The sequence below is a fragment of the Hylobates moloch genome, unplaced genomic scaffold, assembly GCF_009828535.3.
Source record: "Hylobates moloch isolate HMO894 unplaced genomic scaffold, HMol_V3 SCAFFOLD_1, whole genome shotgun sequence".
Classification (NCBI taxonomy): Eukaryota; Metazoa; Chordata; class Mammalia; order Primates; family Hylobatidae; genus Hylobates; species Hylobates moloch.
In genome coordinates this window covers 27,652,820-27,671,480 of record NW_026652276.1, presented here as the reverse complement: position 1 = coordinate 27,671,480, position 18,661 = coordinate 27,652,820, and the positions used below count along the sequence as shown (strand labels likewise).

The 18,661-nt window shown below is 36.2% G+C and overlaps 1 protein-coding gene across 5 annotated transcripts in view; it reads left to right on the top strand.

Annotated features, from left to right (window-relative positions):
• SPAG16 (sperm associated antigen 16) overlaps positions 1–18,661 on the top strand; it is a 1,164,736-nt gene that overhangs the window by 1,040,115 nt on the left and 105,960 nt on the right. The gene's annotated exons all lie outside the window — the stretch shown is intronic.

Sequence of the window (18,661 nt, the reverse complement as noted above, 5' to 3'; positions counted from 1 at the left end):
ATGTAACAACTTCCAGTTCCATCCATGTTACTGCAAATGCCCTAATTTTATTATTTTTATGGCCAAATAGTATTCCTTTGTGTAAATATACTGTATTTTTTAAAAATCCACTTATATATTAATGGACAATTAGGCTGATTCCATATCTTTGCTATTTTGAATAGTGTCACAAAGACATGCAAGTGCCGGTAGGTATCCCTTTGATACACATATTTCCTTTTCTTTGGATAAATACCCAGTAGTGGGATTGCTGAATCTTATGGTAGTATTATTTTTGATTTTTTGAGAAATCTCCATTCTATAGTGGTTATACTAATTTTCATTCCCACCAACAGTGTATGAGTTCCCTTCTCCTCACATCCTCATCAGCATCTATTAAATATTTTTGTCTTTTTAGTAAGAGCCATTTTAATTGGGGTAAAGTAATATCTCATTGTGGTTTTAATTTTCATTTCCCTGCTGGTAAGCAATACTGAGTATTTTGTCATATACCACCTGATCATTTCTTTTTGAGAAATGTCTATTGTCCTTTGCCCACTTTATTTATTTATTTATTTATTTATTTATTTATTTATTTGAGACATTGTCTCGCTCTGTCACCCAGGCTGGAGTGTGGTGGCACGATCTCAGCTCACTGCAAGCTCAGCCTCCCTGGTTCTTGCCATTCTCCTGCCTCAGCCTCTCGAGTAGCTGGGACTACAGGCGCCTGCCATCACACCCAGCTAATATTTTGTATTTTTAGTAGAGACGGGGTTTCACCGTGTTAGCCAGGATGATCTCGATCTCCTGACCTCGTCATCTGCCTGCTTTGGCCTCCCAAAGTGCTGGGATTACAGGCGTGAGCCACCGTGCCTGGCCCTTTGCCCACTTTTTAATAGGATTTTTTTTTTTAATGATGAGTTGTTTGAGTTTCTTGTATATTTCAGATATTAGTCTCTTGTTGCATGAATAGCTGGCAAATATTTTCTCTCATTCAACAGGTTGTCTCTTCACTCAACGGATTGTTTCCTTGCTATGTAGCTTTTTAGTTTAATAGTCACATTTATCTATTGTTGTTACAGTTCTCTGTGTTTGGGGGGTCTTAGCCATGGAATGTTTGTAAGATTGATGTCTTGAAGTGTATTTTCTATGTTCTTTTCTAGTATTTTTACAGTTCCATGTCTAATGTTTAGGTCTTTCATGGATCTTGAGTTGATTTTTCTATATGGAGAGAGAGAGCAGTCCAGGTTCATTATTTTACATATGTACATCTAATTTTCCCAGAACCGTTTATTGAAGAGGATGTCCTTTCCCAGCATATGTTCTTAATGCCTTTATCAAAAATAAGTTGGCAATAAATATATGGATTTACTTCTGGACTCACTGATCCATTGGTCTATGTGTCTGCTCTTATAACAATACCATCCTGTTTGGGTTATTATAGCCATGTAATATATTTTGAAGTTGGGTAGCATGAAGTCTTCAGCTTTGTTCCTTTGGCTGAGGATTGTTTTGGCTTTTCTGGCTCTTTTTTGGCTTGATATGAATTCTGTAACTTTTTTTTAATTCTGTGGAAAGTGACATTCTTACTTTGATAGGAAATGCGTAGGATCTATAGATGCTTTAAGCAGTATGAAAATTTAACAAAATTGAGTTTCCCAATCCATAAGCCTGGGATACTGAACTGTAGTTTTGGTGTGTTGTTGTGTCTTTGTCTGGTTTGGTGTCTGGATAATGCTAGCCTCATGATTTAGGGAGAGTTCTCACCTCTTCAATTTTTTTGAATACTTTCAGGAGAATTGGTATTAGTTCTTTATATGTTTGGTAGAATTTGGCTGTGAATTCATCTGGTCCTGGGATTTTCTTTGCTGGGAGACTTTTCATTACTGATTCAATCTCACTACTCACAACTGGTATGTTCAGGTTTTTTTTTACTTTTTCCTGATTCAATCTTGGTAGGTGTATGTTGTGAGGAATTCATCCATTTCTTCTAGGTTTTTCAGTATTTTAGCATATAGTTGTGCATAATGATCTCTGATGATCTTTTGTATTTTGGTGGTATCAATTGCAATGTTTCCTTTTCTGATTTTGTTTATTTGGGTTTTTTCTCTTCTTCACAGCAATACTGGCCTGTAACTTTGTTTTGTTTTGTTGATTGTGTTTTTTTTAAATCTCTATGTCATTGAGTTCTGATCTGACATTTACTATTTCTTTCCTTCCGATAATTTTGGATTTGACTTACTCTTGCTTTCCTAATTCCTTGAGGTGCATCATTAGGTTGTTTATTATAAATCTTTCTACTTTTTAAATGTAAATATTTATTGTTATAAATTTCCCTTTTAGCACTGCTTTTACTGTCTCCCACAAGTTTGGGTATTTTTGTATTTCCATTTTTATTTATTTCAAGAAATTTTTTGATTTCTATCTTAATTTCTTCATTGGCCCAATGGTCGGTCATCCAGAAGCATGTTTTTAATCTTCATGTATCTGTAGAGTTTCCAAAGTTCCTCTTACTGATTTCTAGTTTTATTCTATGGTAGTCTGAGAATATGCTTAGTGTGATTTCTATTTTATAAAAACATTTGTTAAGACTTATTTTGTGTCCCAAACTACGGTTTATCCTGAAGAATGTTCCACTTGCTGATGAGAAGAATGTATATTCTGTAATTTTGGATAAAACGTCCTGTAAATGTCTGTTAGGTCTATTTGGTCAAAAGTACAGTTTAAATCTACTGTTTCTATTAAAAGTGCAATTTAAATCTACTGTATTAACATTTTCCACTATTATTGTATTGAAGTATACCTCTCTAGATCTGGTAATACTTGATTTATGAATTTGGGTGATTTAGTGTTGGGTGTATATATATTTAGAATTGTTATTTCCTATTGCTTAAACAATCTCTTTGTCATTATATAATGGCCTTCTTTGTTTTTTCTTTACTGTTTTTGACTTAAAATTGATTTTATGTGACATAAGCATAGCTACTCCTGCTCGCTTTTGGTTTCCTTTTGTTTGGAATATCTTTTTCCAGCACTTCACTTTGAGTCTATATATGTCTTTGTAGGTAAAGGGTGTTTCTTGTCAGCAGTATATATTTAGATCGTGTTTCTTTATCCATTCAACCAGTCTATATCTTTTAAGTGGAGAATTTAATCCATTTACATTCAAGGTTATTATTGATATGTAAGGTTTACTTCCTATCATATTGTTAATTGTTTTCTGGTTGTGTTGTATATTTTTTGTTCCTTTCTTTTTCTTCTTTCATTTGCTATTGTGGTTAGGTAGTTTTCTGTAGTGGTACAATTTGGGTTGTATCTCTTCTTCATTTGTGTTTGGTTTATCAGTAAGTTTTATACTTTCATGTGATTTCATGATAGTAAATGTTGTCTTTTCGCTTCCAAATTTAGGAGTCCCTTAAGCATTTCTTGTAGGGCCAGTGAAGGGCCATCAGTGTTTGCTTGTCTGGGAAAGACTTCATTTCCCCTTTATTCGTGAAGAATAATTTTGCTGTGTATGATATCCTTGAGTGGGAAGTTTGTTTTTTTTTAAGCACTTTGAATATGTTATCCCATTCTCTCCTGGCGTAAAAGTTTTCTGCTGAACCCCAGTGTTAGTCTGTTGGGAGTTCCTTTATAGGTGACAATATGTTTTTCTTGCTGTTTTATATAGTTTTCTCTTTAATATTGACTTTAGATAGTTGGACTATAATATGCTGTGGATAATTTTTGGTATTGTAGCTGTTTGGGAATCACTGGGCCTTCTGTATCTGGATGTGTAAATCTGTTGCTAGACTTGGAAAGTTTTGATCTATTGTTTTGCTAAATAGGATCTTAATTAAACTCTCGTTTTCTCTTCACTCTCAGGGACATTGATAATTCAATTTCAAAACACCCATCTTCAAGTTTTGAGATTCTTTCTTCTGCTTAATCTTGATTATTGAAGCTTTCAGATGTATTTTGTATTTCATTTAGTAAATTTTTCATTTTCAGCATTTCTGGTTTTTTTTAAATAACTATTCGGAAAATTTCTCATTCATATCCTGACTTGTTTTTCTGATTTCTCTGTATTGCTTTAATAATTTTTATTTATCTTTATGAGCTTCTTTAAACTCAGTATTTTGAATTGTTTTTCTGAGAATTCATGAATTTATTTTGATTGGGATATGTTGTTAGAAAATTATATTTTTGGGAGGTGTCATATTTCCTTGCTTTTTGATGCTTCCTGTATCCTTACATTGATATCTGTGCATCTGGTGTAGTAGTTGCTTCTTCCAACTTTTTAAATTTACTTTTGTAGGGAAAGACATTTTCCTGAAGATTTATATATGTTGTTGGTTGGGTAGAGAACTTTGGCTTCAATTTTGAGTGCATGCAATATTGTAGTATCTGTGATTTTATCAGTTGTAAAGTGTCAGTGGTATCTTTGAATTCCTCAGTGGCTTAGGGCTTAGAACACAGTTATTAGTGAAGAATGTGGTAAAGTCTTACTGGGGACGAGGATGCTGCATAGTCCAGTCTTTGAGTCCCAGTGGTGGTAGTGGTGGGCTACGCATGCCTTACCTTGAGCCATAGAGCAAAGTATGCTGGCTCTGGTGTTAGCACATTCAGGCAGATCAATTCTTGGGCCCCCAGGTGGCTTTCTCAGATGCCAGTAGTGGCTGCAGTAGGCCAGGCTTGTGCGTGGGTTCTTGGGCCTCTGGGCAGTGGTGTGGTGTGCATAATGGCATAAGCAGTGGTAGCACAACCCAATGGAACACCAGTTCATGTTGGTGTTGGTGTTGTCAGTAGCTGCAACAGGCTGGATGGGCAAGTCCCTTGACCTGCAGCTGGTTCATATGGGTTAGTGTCTGCAGTGGTGGTATTGGTAGGCTGGATAGTCCTGACCTCAGACCCTGGCAGTAGTGTTCAAGTGCCAGTGATGGTGAGCTGGTCTGGTAATCCCTAGGCCTTTAGAATGTGTGCTTGGGTACTGTTCACATGAAAGCTGGTGAGCAGATTTGTCATCAGGACCCCTGGTAGTATGTTCAGGCACTACATATGATAGGCAGAGGCAGAATACTCCCCAGGTCACTAGCAGAATGCTCAGGTTGGGACAGCAGTGGCTGTGTTATGAGTCTGCTTCTGGGGAGGGTGGGGCCACTCTCAGTGGGAGCAGCCTAGGAAGGCAGCTGTGGAGCTCATGGTTTGCTTATGCATTGGTTCTGCAGTAGCAGCAGTGGTATTTGTCCTTGGGACATGTGAAAGTTCCTGGCCTTCCATCTCCCTCCTGTGGCAGCTCTGGTAGCAATGGCCCCAGGGCAGAATGCAGGCCTTTGAAGACTAAGCTTTCTGAATGGTACTAGCTATGGGCCTACAACCAGGGAAGTTGGGGCCACTCTCAATGACAGCAGCATAGACAGGCAGCTGTGGGACATACAGTTGCCTCATATCTTAGTTCCACAACAGGCCACAGCAGCAGCAGTGGATTTGTTATTTAGGTGTATGAAATATCTGGCTTCCCTTATCTCTCCCTGGCCTGACTGTAGCAGCAGCACCATCAGCTCCAGGGCAGGATGCAGTCCTTTTGGAACTGAGCTCTCAGAATGGTGCCATATTGCAGCTGCTCAAGGCTGAGAAGCCTGTGAAATCCAGCATGAACTCTCTGTCTTAAGCGGTGCCTCTGCGCAATCTGTAGGCAGCTCCCTATGTTAATTTCTAGGCTCATGGGTGCCAAGGGGCTTGCTCTTGGCTAAGATTGTGTAAGTCCATGGCAGGAATGTGGAGCCCTGGGGATCACACATTTTCCCTTTCCCTTCGTCTGGTAGCTTCTTCCAGCTCCCAGTCAATCCCAACTGAGAGGGCTGCCTCATTTCCATTTCATTCTTTGACTTTGTTGCTTCCAATAATTTCTCTGTTGAATATTGGTGTTCTTTTGTAGATGACTCATTTGAACTATGAATATCTACTTGCCATTTTGGTGTCACTTTATGGAGAGGCATATAATAGCTGCATCTAGTCAACCCTCTTCCCTTATGACAGCCAAAATATTATTAATTGAAATGCCAACTGTACTTATTAAAGTGCCTAGATCTGTGATGAGCAGTGATTCATGATTTTCCACTGCATGCTTGCCATCTATCAACCTTAACTGTAGTTAATAATCGAACTTTATTAGCAGCAAGTCATGAATTTAGTCATAAGGACTCCAAAGATTGTCTGATATTTGACTGTGTATATTCGATCTTTAGCTGGCTTTAAATAACCTGCTTTATGTTTATAGGTGTCTTCCCCCAAAGAAGAGAGTTTATCAAAACATAATAATGCTGATGATCTTAATGTCTCTCCCAATATGTTTTTCTGATGCCACTACAAATCTAGCTAGATTTGACTCTTTAGTATGTAGCCAACATTAATGACTGTTCTAATATACACTTGATTTTTATTTCACAGAATACAAAATTCTTGATTTATTGGAAAAGAATGATAATGCCTACATCCCTGTATGAGCACTTGCTCTAGCCATGGTCACAGTGCCATCTGCCTAGGGTCTGGGGAATTTAGGCCCATTGATCATTTGGAGAGGTTGAGGAGTAAAATAAATAGTACCTAGCTCTATCATCAAGAGGTTAGTGCTCAGGTCTACCACTTCACTCCATTTTTGATACCAGAATCTCTGCTCTCATCACCATCTTCTGACAAGTTTGAAGGCTGGCAACCAAGGAGCAAAAGTGGGTGGGGCATTATTCAACTAATGAATCCATGAGAAAACTTCTTTATCAATGCCTGCTTTGTTATACAGCGGACTCTCTGCTAACATTCATACCATGAGAAATGATTTTAACAAAACCCTAAACTTACTCCACACTCTAATGAAACAGTTTTTGCTAGCTTGCATTTATTAAGCATATTTTTTGAATCTTACAATAAACAACTTATACCAACAATTGGTACTCAAGGGTTTGAATATCCTCCCTCCCTAAGCTCTCCTTAATTGGAATAGAAGGGATATGAAGGCCAGGGACAGTGGCTCACGCCTGTATTCCTAGCACTTTGGGAGGCCGAGGTGGGTGGATTGCTTTAGTGGAGGAGTTTGAGACCAGCCTGGCTAACATGGCGAAACCCCATCTCTACTGAAAATGCAAAAATTAACCAGGCGTGGTGGCACATGCCTGTAATCCCAGCTACTTGGGAGGCTGAGGCAGGAGAATTCCTTGAACCCAGGAGGCGGAGGTTGCAGTGAGCTGAGATCAAGCCACCGAACTCTAGCCTGGGCCACAGAACAAGACTCTGTCTCAAAAAAAAAAAAAAAAGGGGAAAACAAGGGATATGAGATCGGACCAGCTGTTCTGTTATATATTACATACTCACAAACTATTTTCTTAGCCACCTTCAGTTAATGTATTTTTAATTTTTATCTTTTTAAATTTTAGATTCAGGGGATATATGTGCATGTTTGTTAAGTGGATATAATGCATAATGGTGAGGTTTGGGTTTCTAGTATACCAGTCACCCAAAGAGTGAACATTGTACCCAACAGGTAATTTTTCAACCCTCATGCTCCTCCCATACTCCCCCTTTTCAGAATCCTCAGTTTCTATTATTTACATCTTTATGTCCATGTGTACTCATTTGTTAGCTCCCCTTTAAAAGTTAGAATAAGTGATTTATAATTTTTATGTTTCTGAGTTATTTCACTTAGAATAATGGCCCCCAACTTTACTCATGTAGCTGCAGAAAACGTAATTTCATTCCTTTTTATGGTTGCATAGAATTCCACAGTGTATATATGTTTAATCCCATCATCCATTGATGTACACTTAGGTTGATTTCATGACTTCGCTATTATGGATAGTGGTGCAATAAACATGTGAGTATGGGTGTCCTTTGGATATAATAACTTCTTTTCCTTTGGGTAGATACCCAGTAGTGAGATTGATGGGTCGAAGAGTAGTTCTATTTTTAGTTATTTGACAGATCTTCCTGTTTTCCATAGAGGTTTTACTAATTTACACTCCCATAGTGTACAAACATTCTCTTTTCTCCACATCCACACCAACATCTGTGGTTGACTTTTTAATAATAGCCACTCTGACTGGTGTGGTGTGTTACCTTATTGTGGTTTTATTTGCATTTCTCTGATGATTAGTGATGTTTACATTTTATTACATGTTTATTGGCCACTTGTATGACTTCTTTTGAGAAGTGTCTATTCATATCCTTTGCCCACTGATAATAGTTTGGATGTATGTCCCTTCTAAATTTCATGTTGAAATGCCATCCCCAATGCTGGAAATGGGGCATAGTGGGAAGTGGTTGAGTCATGGAGACAGATCCCTCATGAATGGCTTGGTGCTCACCTCACAGTAATGAGTGAGTTCTTTCTCTGAGTTTACACGAGATTGTTTAAGAGAATGTGGCACCTCCCCATTCTCTCTCTTGTTCACTCTCTCACCATGTGGCATGCTGGCTCCCTTTCACCTTCTGCCATGATTGTTAGCTCACTGAGGCCCTCACCAGAAGCAGATGCCAGCACTATGGTTCATGTATACCCTGCAGAACCACAAGCCAAATAAAATTCTTTTCTTAATAAATTACCCAGTCTCAGTATTTCCTTTATATCAATGCAAACAAACAGACTAACACATCTTCTTTTTAATGAGGTGGTTGTTGTTGTTAAGTTTTTTGAGTCCTTTGTAGATTCTGGAGATTAATCTTTTGTCGGAGTCATAATTTGCAATTATTTGCTTCAATTCTGTAGGTTGTCAGTTTACTCTGTTAATTTTGTGTTGTTGTTATGCAGAAGCTTTTTGGTTTAAGTCTCATTTTTATATTTTTGTTTTTGTTGCACTTGTTTTTGAGGTCTTAGTCATAAATTCTTTGCTTAGGCCAAATGTCCAGAGCAGTCTTTCTTAAGTTTTCTTTTAGAATTTTTATATTTATTTTTATATTTTCAGGTCTTACATTTAAGTCTTTAATCTATCTCGAGTTAATTCTTGCATGTTGTGAGAGTTATAGGTCTAGTTTCATTCTTCTGCATATGACTAGCCCGTTTTCCAGTGCCATTTATTGAATGATATTGTTTATTATCATTGTTTCTTTCCTCATTGTTTATTTTTGCTGACATTGGAAAATATAAGTTGGTCATACATATGTGGCTTTATTTCTGGGTTCTCTATTCTGTTTAATAGATCTGTGTATCTATTTCTATACCAGAACCATGCAGTTTTAGTTACTATAGACTTACAGTATAATTTGCAGTCAGGTATTGTGACGCCTCCAGCTTTGTTCTTTTTGCTTAAGATTGCTTGGGCTATTTGGCTCTTTTTTTTTTTTTTGGTATGAATTTTAAGATTGTTTTTTCAAATTCTGTGAAAAATGACATTAGTAATTAATTTGATAGAAATTGCATTGATACTGTAGATTGCTTTGGAAGTATGATCATTTTAATAATATTTTCAGTTCCAAAAGCATGGAATGTTTTTCTATCTGTTTGTGTCATCTGCAATTTCTTTAATCAGTATTTTGGAGATATTTTATCTTCTTGGTTAAATGTAGGCATATATATATATATACACACACACACATATACATATATACACACACACACATATATATATATTTGCATGGCAATTTTAAATGAGATTGAGTTCCTGTTTTAGTTCTCAGCTTGAATGTTATTGGTGTATAGAAATGCCTCTGATGTTTTGTACATTGATTTTTGTATCCTGAAACTCTGCTCAAGTCATTTATCAAAGTTAGGAGTCTTTTGGAAGAGTCTTAGGGTTCCTACGTATAATATCATATCATCAGTGAACAGAGATAAGGAGGATGATGAAATTATCAGAATGTAGAAACTGTATTTTTTTATGATTCAGCTCCTTGCTGTGCCCTTTAGACTAGCTGGCAATGGTAGTTTTATCGGTAAGTGGAACCTAAAGGAGAAAATCAAACAGAAAACTCATTATCTTGTAATGTCTCAGATTTTATCTATAGTACAGAAAAGGAACAGAGTCTTGTGACAAGCGCTGCCTTCTCCTGGGGAAGTAAGCAGCAACTTAATACAAGAAAATGGGCTGAAGGGTAAACTGTCTTAATGATTACTGCTGATTATATTCTAAGTCTATTTGTATTTTATTTTTCCCCTTAATTTTATAAAGTGTTCTTGGGAGCAGTTTTAGTTTTCCCTAGGCTTGATCTCTTTTTCAATCTTGAGGTGTAAGAATTAATATGGTCCAAATCTGGCAAAGACTGCTCTAGATTTTTTTCTTGGCAAGGGGCATAGCCATGGTGTGAGTCAGGATTAGAGGAACGAAATTCTCAGGTAGTAACTCTAAATATTTGTGAGTGCCTAGTCAGGGATATAGTATGAACAAATTCGGTACTTTTGTCTATTATTTTAGTGTAACATTTAATTGAACAGTGAACTATGAGGTAAATTATAAGCCCTATTAACAGAATTGTGAATCCAAACTTTAAGACTCCTTGTAAAGTGAAGTAAAAATCTTGGAGTATCTGTGAGAAAAGCTCAGAAAACCAGTCAGACAGAGGGTCTGTGGTAAGAAATGTTATAGTCAGGAATGAATGTACAATCTAGTCTAAATAAATTGTGGACAAATAGTAAAAATCTAAATATAATGGACAAGGCTAGAATCTAAAAACAAGTGTAGTATACTTTTTTTTTTTTTTTTTTTTGAGACAGAGTCTTGCTGTGTCACCCAGGCTGGAGTGCAGTGGCATGATCTCGGCTCACTTCAACCTCCACCTCCAGGTTCAAGTGATTCTCCTGCCTCAGCCTCCTGAATAGCTGGGACTGTAGGTGTGTGCCACCATGCCCAGCTAATTTTTGTATTTTTAGTAGAGATGGGGTTTCATCATGTTGGCCAGGATGGTCTTGATCTCTTGACGTCATGATCCGCCCGCCTCGGCCTCGAAAGTGCTGGGATTACAGGCATGTGTCACGGTGCCCAGCCTATACTTCTGTGTAGCATAATTGTTTTCCAGTCTCTCACTTTTATTAAACAAAAAATAATAGTAAAAAATTTATTGGCAAAGTAAGTTTTAATCTTTTTATACATGGCCTGATTATTTGCATAAAATACAGCAAAAATGGTGATTGGCCATATAGGCTCTTTTAAGTTGGCTTGCTAAAACTTTTTAATAAGGAATCTCTGGTTAAACTTTTTAAAAGTCTCTTCAGATTACTCAAGTCAATGATTTATCTATGCCTGTAGATACCTGTATGAATTGGGTAAATTTTTCTCTTTTTGAAGTATCAAAATAACTTGGTGTTTCTGGGCCTATTAGAAAGTGACATTTCTTATTTATTACAGTTCAGTAACTTTGTAAAGAAATTGCATAGACAAGGTACAAGGCCATTTTTAAGGGACTTTTATCAACTCTATAAGTCAACTTTAATTTTTTAAAGTAGTCTGATCATTTCTGAAAATATGTTATTTTAATCAAAGCCTTGGCAAAATAGCTGGTATCTCTAATTGTTTCCTATTATAAAAGAGAACAGATTTTTATTGAACTTATGTAAATAATTAAATTGCCACAAATTAGGAATTCTCACAAATAGTTTTTAAATTCTGGAAAAATTAGGTAGAGAGAAAGAAATATGTTTCAAATTTTGTTTACAAATAAACAATTACTTGTAACAATTTTTATTCCATTGTTAAAAGCTATAAGTACTTCAAAAGAAAAAGATTTTCTCTCCTCTGGAAAACAAAACGAAAAGAATAAGTGATCTTTTAAGTAAAATTTAAAAATTATTTTAGTCCTCCATTGGTTTAGTATTTTGCTGGATGTTGGGTTAGCAATCCTCATGAACATATCACCTTTTTAATGAGAGTGCTAGAAGTATTTTATTAGTCCAATGTTATGATTTTTAAAATTATTAGAAACCTATATTTGAGTCTTTTTTACAAATTTTTTAAAGAAGTAAATTTGGACTGTAGAAGAATCAAAGTAAAAGCCAACAATTGTCTATAGATGACAAAAGTCTTAGAATAGTCACGGATAAAGGCATAATTGATAAGGAAATGTTGTTATTTTTGTGACACACAATTTAACATGATTATCATAATTATTACTAATACCATAACTAAGACATTTAAGAATTGAACCAGAAAGAGATAAAAATCCTGAACAGACAAATAACATATAATGCAATTCAACCATTAATTCATAATCTTCCAAGAAAAAGAAAGGCCCAGGAACAGATGGATTCACTGCTAAGTTTTACCAAATGTGCAAAGAGCTGACACAAGTCTTACTAAAACTATTCCTAAAAATAGAGGACTAAGGATTCCTTCCTAACTCATTTAAAAAAAAAACCATTATTACTCTAATACCAAAATCAGGCAAGGACACAACAACAACAAAAGCTACAGGCCAGTGTGTCCCTGATGAACACAGATGCAAAAATTCTCAATAAAATGTTAGCAAACTAAATCCTAAAGCACGTCAAAAAGAAAATATATCATGATCACACGGGTTTTACTGCAGGGATCCAAAAATAATTGAACATACACAAACCAATAAATGTGATTTACCACATAAATAAAAAGCAAAAATCATATGACAATATCAACAGATGTAGAAAAAGCATTTGATAAAATCCAACATCCCTTCATGATGAAAACCCTCAAAATCTAGGTATCAAAAAAAAAAAGCTACCTCAAAATAATAAGAGCCATATATGACAAACCCACAGCCAACATCATATTGAATGGGGAAAAGTTGAAAGCATTTCCCCTAAGAAATAGAACAAGATAGATGGGGAATATCCACTCTCACCACTCCTGTTTAACATAGTACTGGAAGTCCTAACCAGATCAACCAGGCAAGAGAAAGAAAGTAAAGGCATCCAGATTGGAAAACAGAAAATAATTTCCTGGAATTTATCGATTTCCTCTAGGTTTTCTAGTTCGTTTGCATAGAGATGTTCATAGTAGTCTCTTATGATCTTTTACATTTCTGTGATATCAGTTGTATGTCACCTTTATAATTTCTGATTATATTTATTAGAATCTTCTTTATTTCTTGGTTAATCTAGCTAGAAGTCTATCAGTTTTGTTTATTCTTTCAAAGAACCAAATTTTCATTTCACTGATCCTTTGTATTATGTTTTTTATTTCAGTCTCATTTATTTCTCCTCTGATCATTATTATTTCTTTTCTTCTGCTAGTTTTGGGTTTTATTTGTTCTTGTTTTTTAGTTACTTGAGGTGCAACATTAGGTCTTCAACTTGAGATCCTTCTATCTTTTGGATGTAGATATTCAATACTAAAATTTTTTTCTTAGCAGTGAGCTTCCTCTCTCCTATAGGTTTGGTATGTTGTGTGTCTCTTTTCATTTGCATTGAATTTTTTTTTATTTCTGCCTCAATTTTGTTGTTTGCCCAAGTCATTCAGGAGCAAGTTGTTTAGTTTCCATGTACTTATACAGTTTTGATAGTTCCTCTTGGTATTGATTTCCAATTTTATTCCACTATGGTCCCAGAAGATACTTGATGTTATTTTGATTTTTTGAACTTATTGAGACTTACTTTATAGGCATATATAATTATTTTTGGAGAATGTTCTATGCACACATGAGAAAAATGTACACTCTGAAGTTGTTGGGTATAATAATCCTTAAATGTCTATCAGGTACACCTGGTCTAGAGTTCAGTTTAAGTTCAAAGTTTCTTTGTTGATTTCTGCCTCATTGATAATGCTGTCATGTAACGACTGGTGATAGTGCTGTCAATGGGGTGTCAAAGTCCCCCACTACTATTCTATTGCTGCCAGTCTCTTTTTGTAGGGCTAGTGTAATACTATTTGTTTTATGAATACTTCAGTTTTGTGGTTTGTTTTGGAGATGGAGTCTCACTCTGTCACCCAGGCTGGAGTGCAGTGGCACGATCTCGGGTCACTACAACCTGGGTTCAAGCGATTCTCCTGCCTCAGCCTCCCAAGTAGCTGGAATTATAGGTGTGCACCACCACACCCAGCTAATTTTTTTGTATTTTTATTAGAGATGGAGTTTTACCACATTGGCCAGGCTGGTCTTGAACTCCTGACCTCAGGTGATCCACCTGCCTCAGCCACCCAAAGCGCTGGGATTACAGGCGTGAGCCCCCGTGCCTGGCCAAATACTTCATTTTATGAATATAATGCTCTGGTGCATATGTATTTGTGATAGTTAAATTTTCTTGTTGTATTGAACCCTTTATTCATTATATAGTGTGCTTCTATGTCTTTTATTACTATTGTTGGTTTAGTCTCTTTTATGTAACATAAGAAAAGCTTCTCCTGTTCACTTTTGTTTTTCATTTGTATGATATAGCTTTTTCTACCACTTTACTTTAAGACTGTGTCATTATCAATTATGTAAGTGTCTTCAAGACGGCAGATAGTTGGGTCTTTTGTTCTTTTGTGATTCAATTAGCCAGTCTATCTTTTAAGTGGAGAATGTATGCCATCTATGTTCAAAGTTAATATTTATATGTGAAATTTTGTTCCTGTCATAATATTGTTAGCTACTTGCTTTGTAGTCTCAATTGTGTAATTGCTTTATAGAATTTGTGAGATTTGTACTTACATGTGTTTTTATGAGGGCAAGGATCATCCTTTTGTATCCATGTTTAGGACTCCTTTGAGCTTTTCTTGCAGGGCTGTTCTAGTGGTGATGAATCCCCTTAGTATTTGATTATCTGGGAGAAACTTTATTTCTCCTTCATTTATGAAATTACTTGTGTTAGGATATAAAATTCATGGATGGCATTTTTTTAAAGAACTCTACAAACAGTGCCCTTATCTCTTTGAGCTTATGGGGTTTCTGCTTAGAAATGCATACTTATTCTGATGGTATTTTCTTAATAGGTAATGTGATCCTTCTTTCTAGCTGCTTTTAAGATTTTTTTCTTTCACATTGACCTTAGTCTGATGACAATATGCTTTGCTGATATTCATCTTGTATAGTATCTTTCAAGTGTCCTCTGAATTTCTTATATATGATAACAACACTCCTAGCAAAATCTGAGGATTTTCCTGAGTTTGCCCATCAAATATGTTTTTCTTTTTCTTCTTCTCCCTCAGGAATGCCTACAAGTTATAGGTTTGTTCACTTTATATAATCCAGTATTTAAGTTTTTTTCCTTTTTAAATTTTGGTTTTTAAATTTTTTCTATTACTGAATTAATTCAAAAGAGCAGTTTTCATTTTTTAACTTTTAAGTTCAGGGGTACATGTACAGGTTTGTTACACAGGTAAACTTGTATCATGGTGGTTTGTTTTACAGATTATTTGATCACCCAGGTATTAAGCCTAGTACCCATTAGGTATTTTTCCTGATCTTCTCTCTCCTCCCACCCTCCACCTTCCAATAGGCCCCAGTGTGTTTTGTTCGCCTCTATATGTCCATGTGTTCTCACAATGTAGCTCCCACTTATAAGTGAGAACATGTGGTATTTGGTTTTCTGTTCCTGTGTTTGTTAGTTTTCTAAAGATAATGACCTCCAGCTCAATACATATCCCTGTAAAGGACATAATCTTGTTCTTTGTTATTGTTGGGAACAGGCCCCCCAAAATCTGGCCATAAACTGGCCCCAAAAGTGGCCATAAACAAAATATCTGCAGCACTGTGACATGTTCCTGATGGCCATAATGCCCACACTGGAAGGTTGTGGGTTTACCGGAATGAGGGCAAGGAACACCTGGCCCACCAGAGCAGATAACTGCTTAAAGGCGTTCTTAAACCACAAACAATAGCATGAGAGATCTGTGCCTTAAGGACATGCTCCTGCTGCAGATAACTAGCCCAACCCATCCCTTTATTTCGGCCCATCTCTTCCTTTCCCATAAGGGATACTTTTAGTTAATCTAATATCTATAGAAACAATGCTAATGACTGGCTTGCTGTTAATAAATGCATGGGTAAATTTCTGTTCAGGGCTCTCAGCTCTGAAGGCTGTGAGACTCCTGATTTCCCAATTCACACCTCTATCTTTCTGTGTGTGTGTCTTTAATTCCTCTAGTGCCACTGGGTTAGGGTCTCCCCGACCGAGCTGGTCTCGGCATGTTATGGCTACATAGTATTCCATGGTATATATGTACCACATTTTCTTTATCCAGTTTATCATTCATGGGCATTTAGGTTGATGCCATGTCTTTGCTAATGTGAGTAGTGCTGCAATGAACATACACGTGCATGTGTCTTTATAACAGAATGATTTCTGTTCCTTTGGGTATATACTCAGTAATGGTATTGCTTGGTCAAATGGTATTTCTTTAAGTCTTTGAGGAATCACCACACTGTCTTCCACAATGGCTGAACTGTTTTACACTCCCATCCACCATGAGTAAGTGTTCCTTTCTCTCCACAACCTCACCAGAATCTGTTATTATTTGACTTTTTAATTGTAGCCATTCTGACTGGTGTGAGATGGTATCTCATTGTGGATTTGATTTGCATTTATCTAATGATCAGTGATGTCAAGCTTTTTTTCATATGTTCATTAGCTGCATGTATGTTTTCTTTTGAAAAGTGCCTGTTCATATCCATTGCCCACTTTTTAATGGAGTTCTTTGTTTCTTGCCTGTAAATTTAAGTTTCTTGTAGACTCTTGTTATTAGACCTTTGTCAGATGTGTAGTTTGCAAAAATTTTCTCCCATTCTGTAGGTTTTCTGTTATCTTTGTTGATAATTTTCTTTGGCTGTGCAGAAGCTCTTTACTTTAATTAGATCCCATTTGTCAACTTTTCCATTTTGTTGCAATTGCTTTTGTTGTCTTCATCATGAAATCTTTGCCGGTGCCTATGTCCTTAATGGTATTGCCTAGGCTCTCTTCCTTGGATTTTATAGTTTTGGGTTTTACATTTAAGTAAGTCTTTAATGTATCTTGAATTAATTTTTTGTATATAGTATAAGGAAAGGATTCAGTTTCAATCTTCTGCATATGCCTCACCAGTTATCCTAGCACCATTTATTGAATAGGGAATTTTTCCTTATTGCTTGTTTTTGTCATGTTTGTCAAAGATCAGAGAGTTGTAGCTGTTCAGTCTTATTTTTTGGTTCTTGATTCTATTCCATTGCTCTGTCTGTTCTTTTACCAGAACCATGCTATTTTGGTTACTGTAGCCCTGAAGTATAGTCTGAAGTCTGGTAGCATGATGCCTCCAGCTTTGTTCTTTTTGCTTTGGATTGCCTTGTCAATTTGGGCCCTTTTTCGGTTCTATCTGAATTTTAAAATAGTTTTTTTTCTAGTTCTTTGAAGAATGTATTAGGAATAGCATTTAATTTATGAATTGCTTTAGTCAGTATGACCATTTTAATGATATTGATTCTTTCTATCCATGATCATGGAATGTTTTTCAATTTGTGTCATCTCTGATTTCTTAGAGCAGTGTTTTGTAGTTCTTCATATAAAGATCTTTCACCTCCCTAATTAGCTGTATTCCTAGGTATTTTATTCATTTTGTGGCAATTGTGAATGGGAGTTTGTTCCTGATTTGGCTCTTTCTTTGACTGTTCTTGCTGTATTGGAATGCTAGTGAATTTTGCACATTGATTGGGCATCCTGAGACTTTGCTGAAGTTGTTTACTTGTCAAAGAAGCTTTGGGACTGAGACTCTGGGATTTTCTAGATATAGAATCATGCTGTCTGCAAATAGAGATAATTTGACTTCCCCTCTTCCTATTTGGATGCCTTTATTTCTTTCTCTTGCCTGACTGCCCTGGCCAGAACTTCCAATACTATGTTGAATAGGCATGGTGAGAGAGGGCATCCTTATATTGTGCCAGTTTTCACAAGGAATGCTTCCAGCTTTTGCTCATTCAGTATGATGTTGGCTGTGGGTGTGTAATAGATGGATTTTATTATTTTGAGGTATGTGTCTTCAGTACCTCGTTTATTGGAGAGTTTTTGGCATGGACGGATGTTGAATTTTATTGAAAGCCCTTTCTGCATCTATTGAGATAATCGAGTTTTTGTCTTTAGTTCTGTTTATGTGATAAATCACAGTTTTTAAATATGTGTGTGTTGAACTTGCATGCATCGCAGGGATAATGCTGACTTGATCTTGGTGGACAAACTTTCTGATGTGCTGCTAGATTGCCAGTATTTGTTTAGGATTTTTGTATCAATATTCATCAGGGATATTGGCCTGAAGTTTTTTTTTTTCTTTTGTTTTGTTTTGTTTTTTTGTTATTGTATCCCAGACAGGCTTTGGGATCAGGATGATGGTGGCCTCATAGAATGAATTAGGGAGGAGTCCCTCCCCTCAGTTTATTGGAGTGGTTTCAGTAGGAATGGCACTAGCTCTTCTTTGTACATCTGGTAGAATTTAGCTGTGAATCCGTCTAGTTCTGGGATTTTTTTTGGTTAGTAGGTTATTTATTGTTGCCTTGATGTCAGAGCTCATTATTTGTCTGTTCAGGGATTCAGTTTCTTCCTGGTTCAGTCTTGGGAAGAGGTATATATGTCCAGGAATTTATCCATTTCTTCTACATTTTCTAGTTTATATGCACAGAGGTGTTCATAATGTTCTCTGACGTTTGTTTGTATTTCTGTGGGGTCAATGGTAATATTCCCCTTTTTTGTTTCTGATTGTGATTATTTGATCTTATCTCTTTTCATCTTTATTAGTCTAGCTAGCAGTCTATCTATTTTATTAATTTTTTCCAAAAAAAAACAGCTCCTGGTTCATTGATCTTTTGC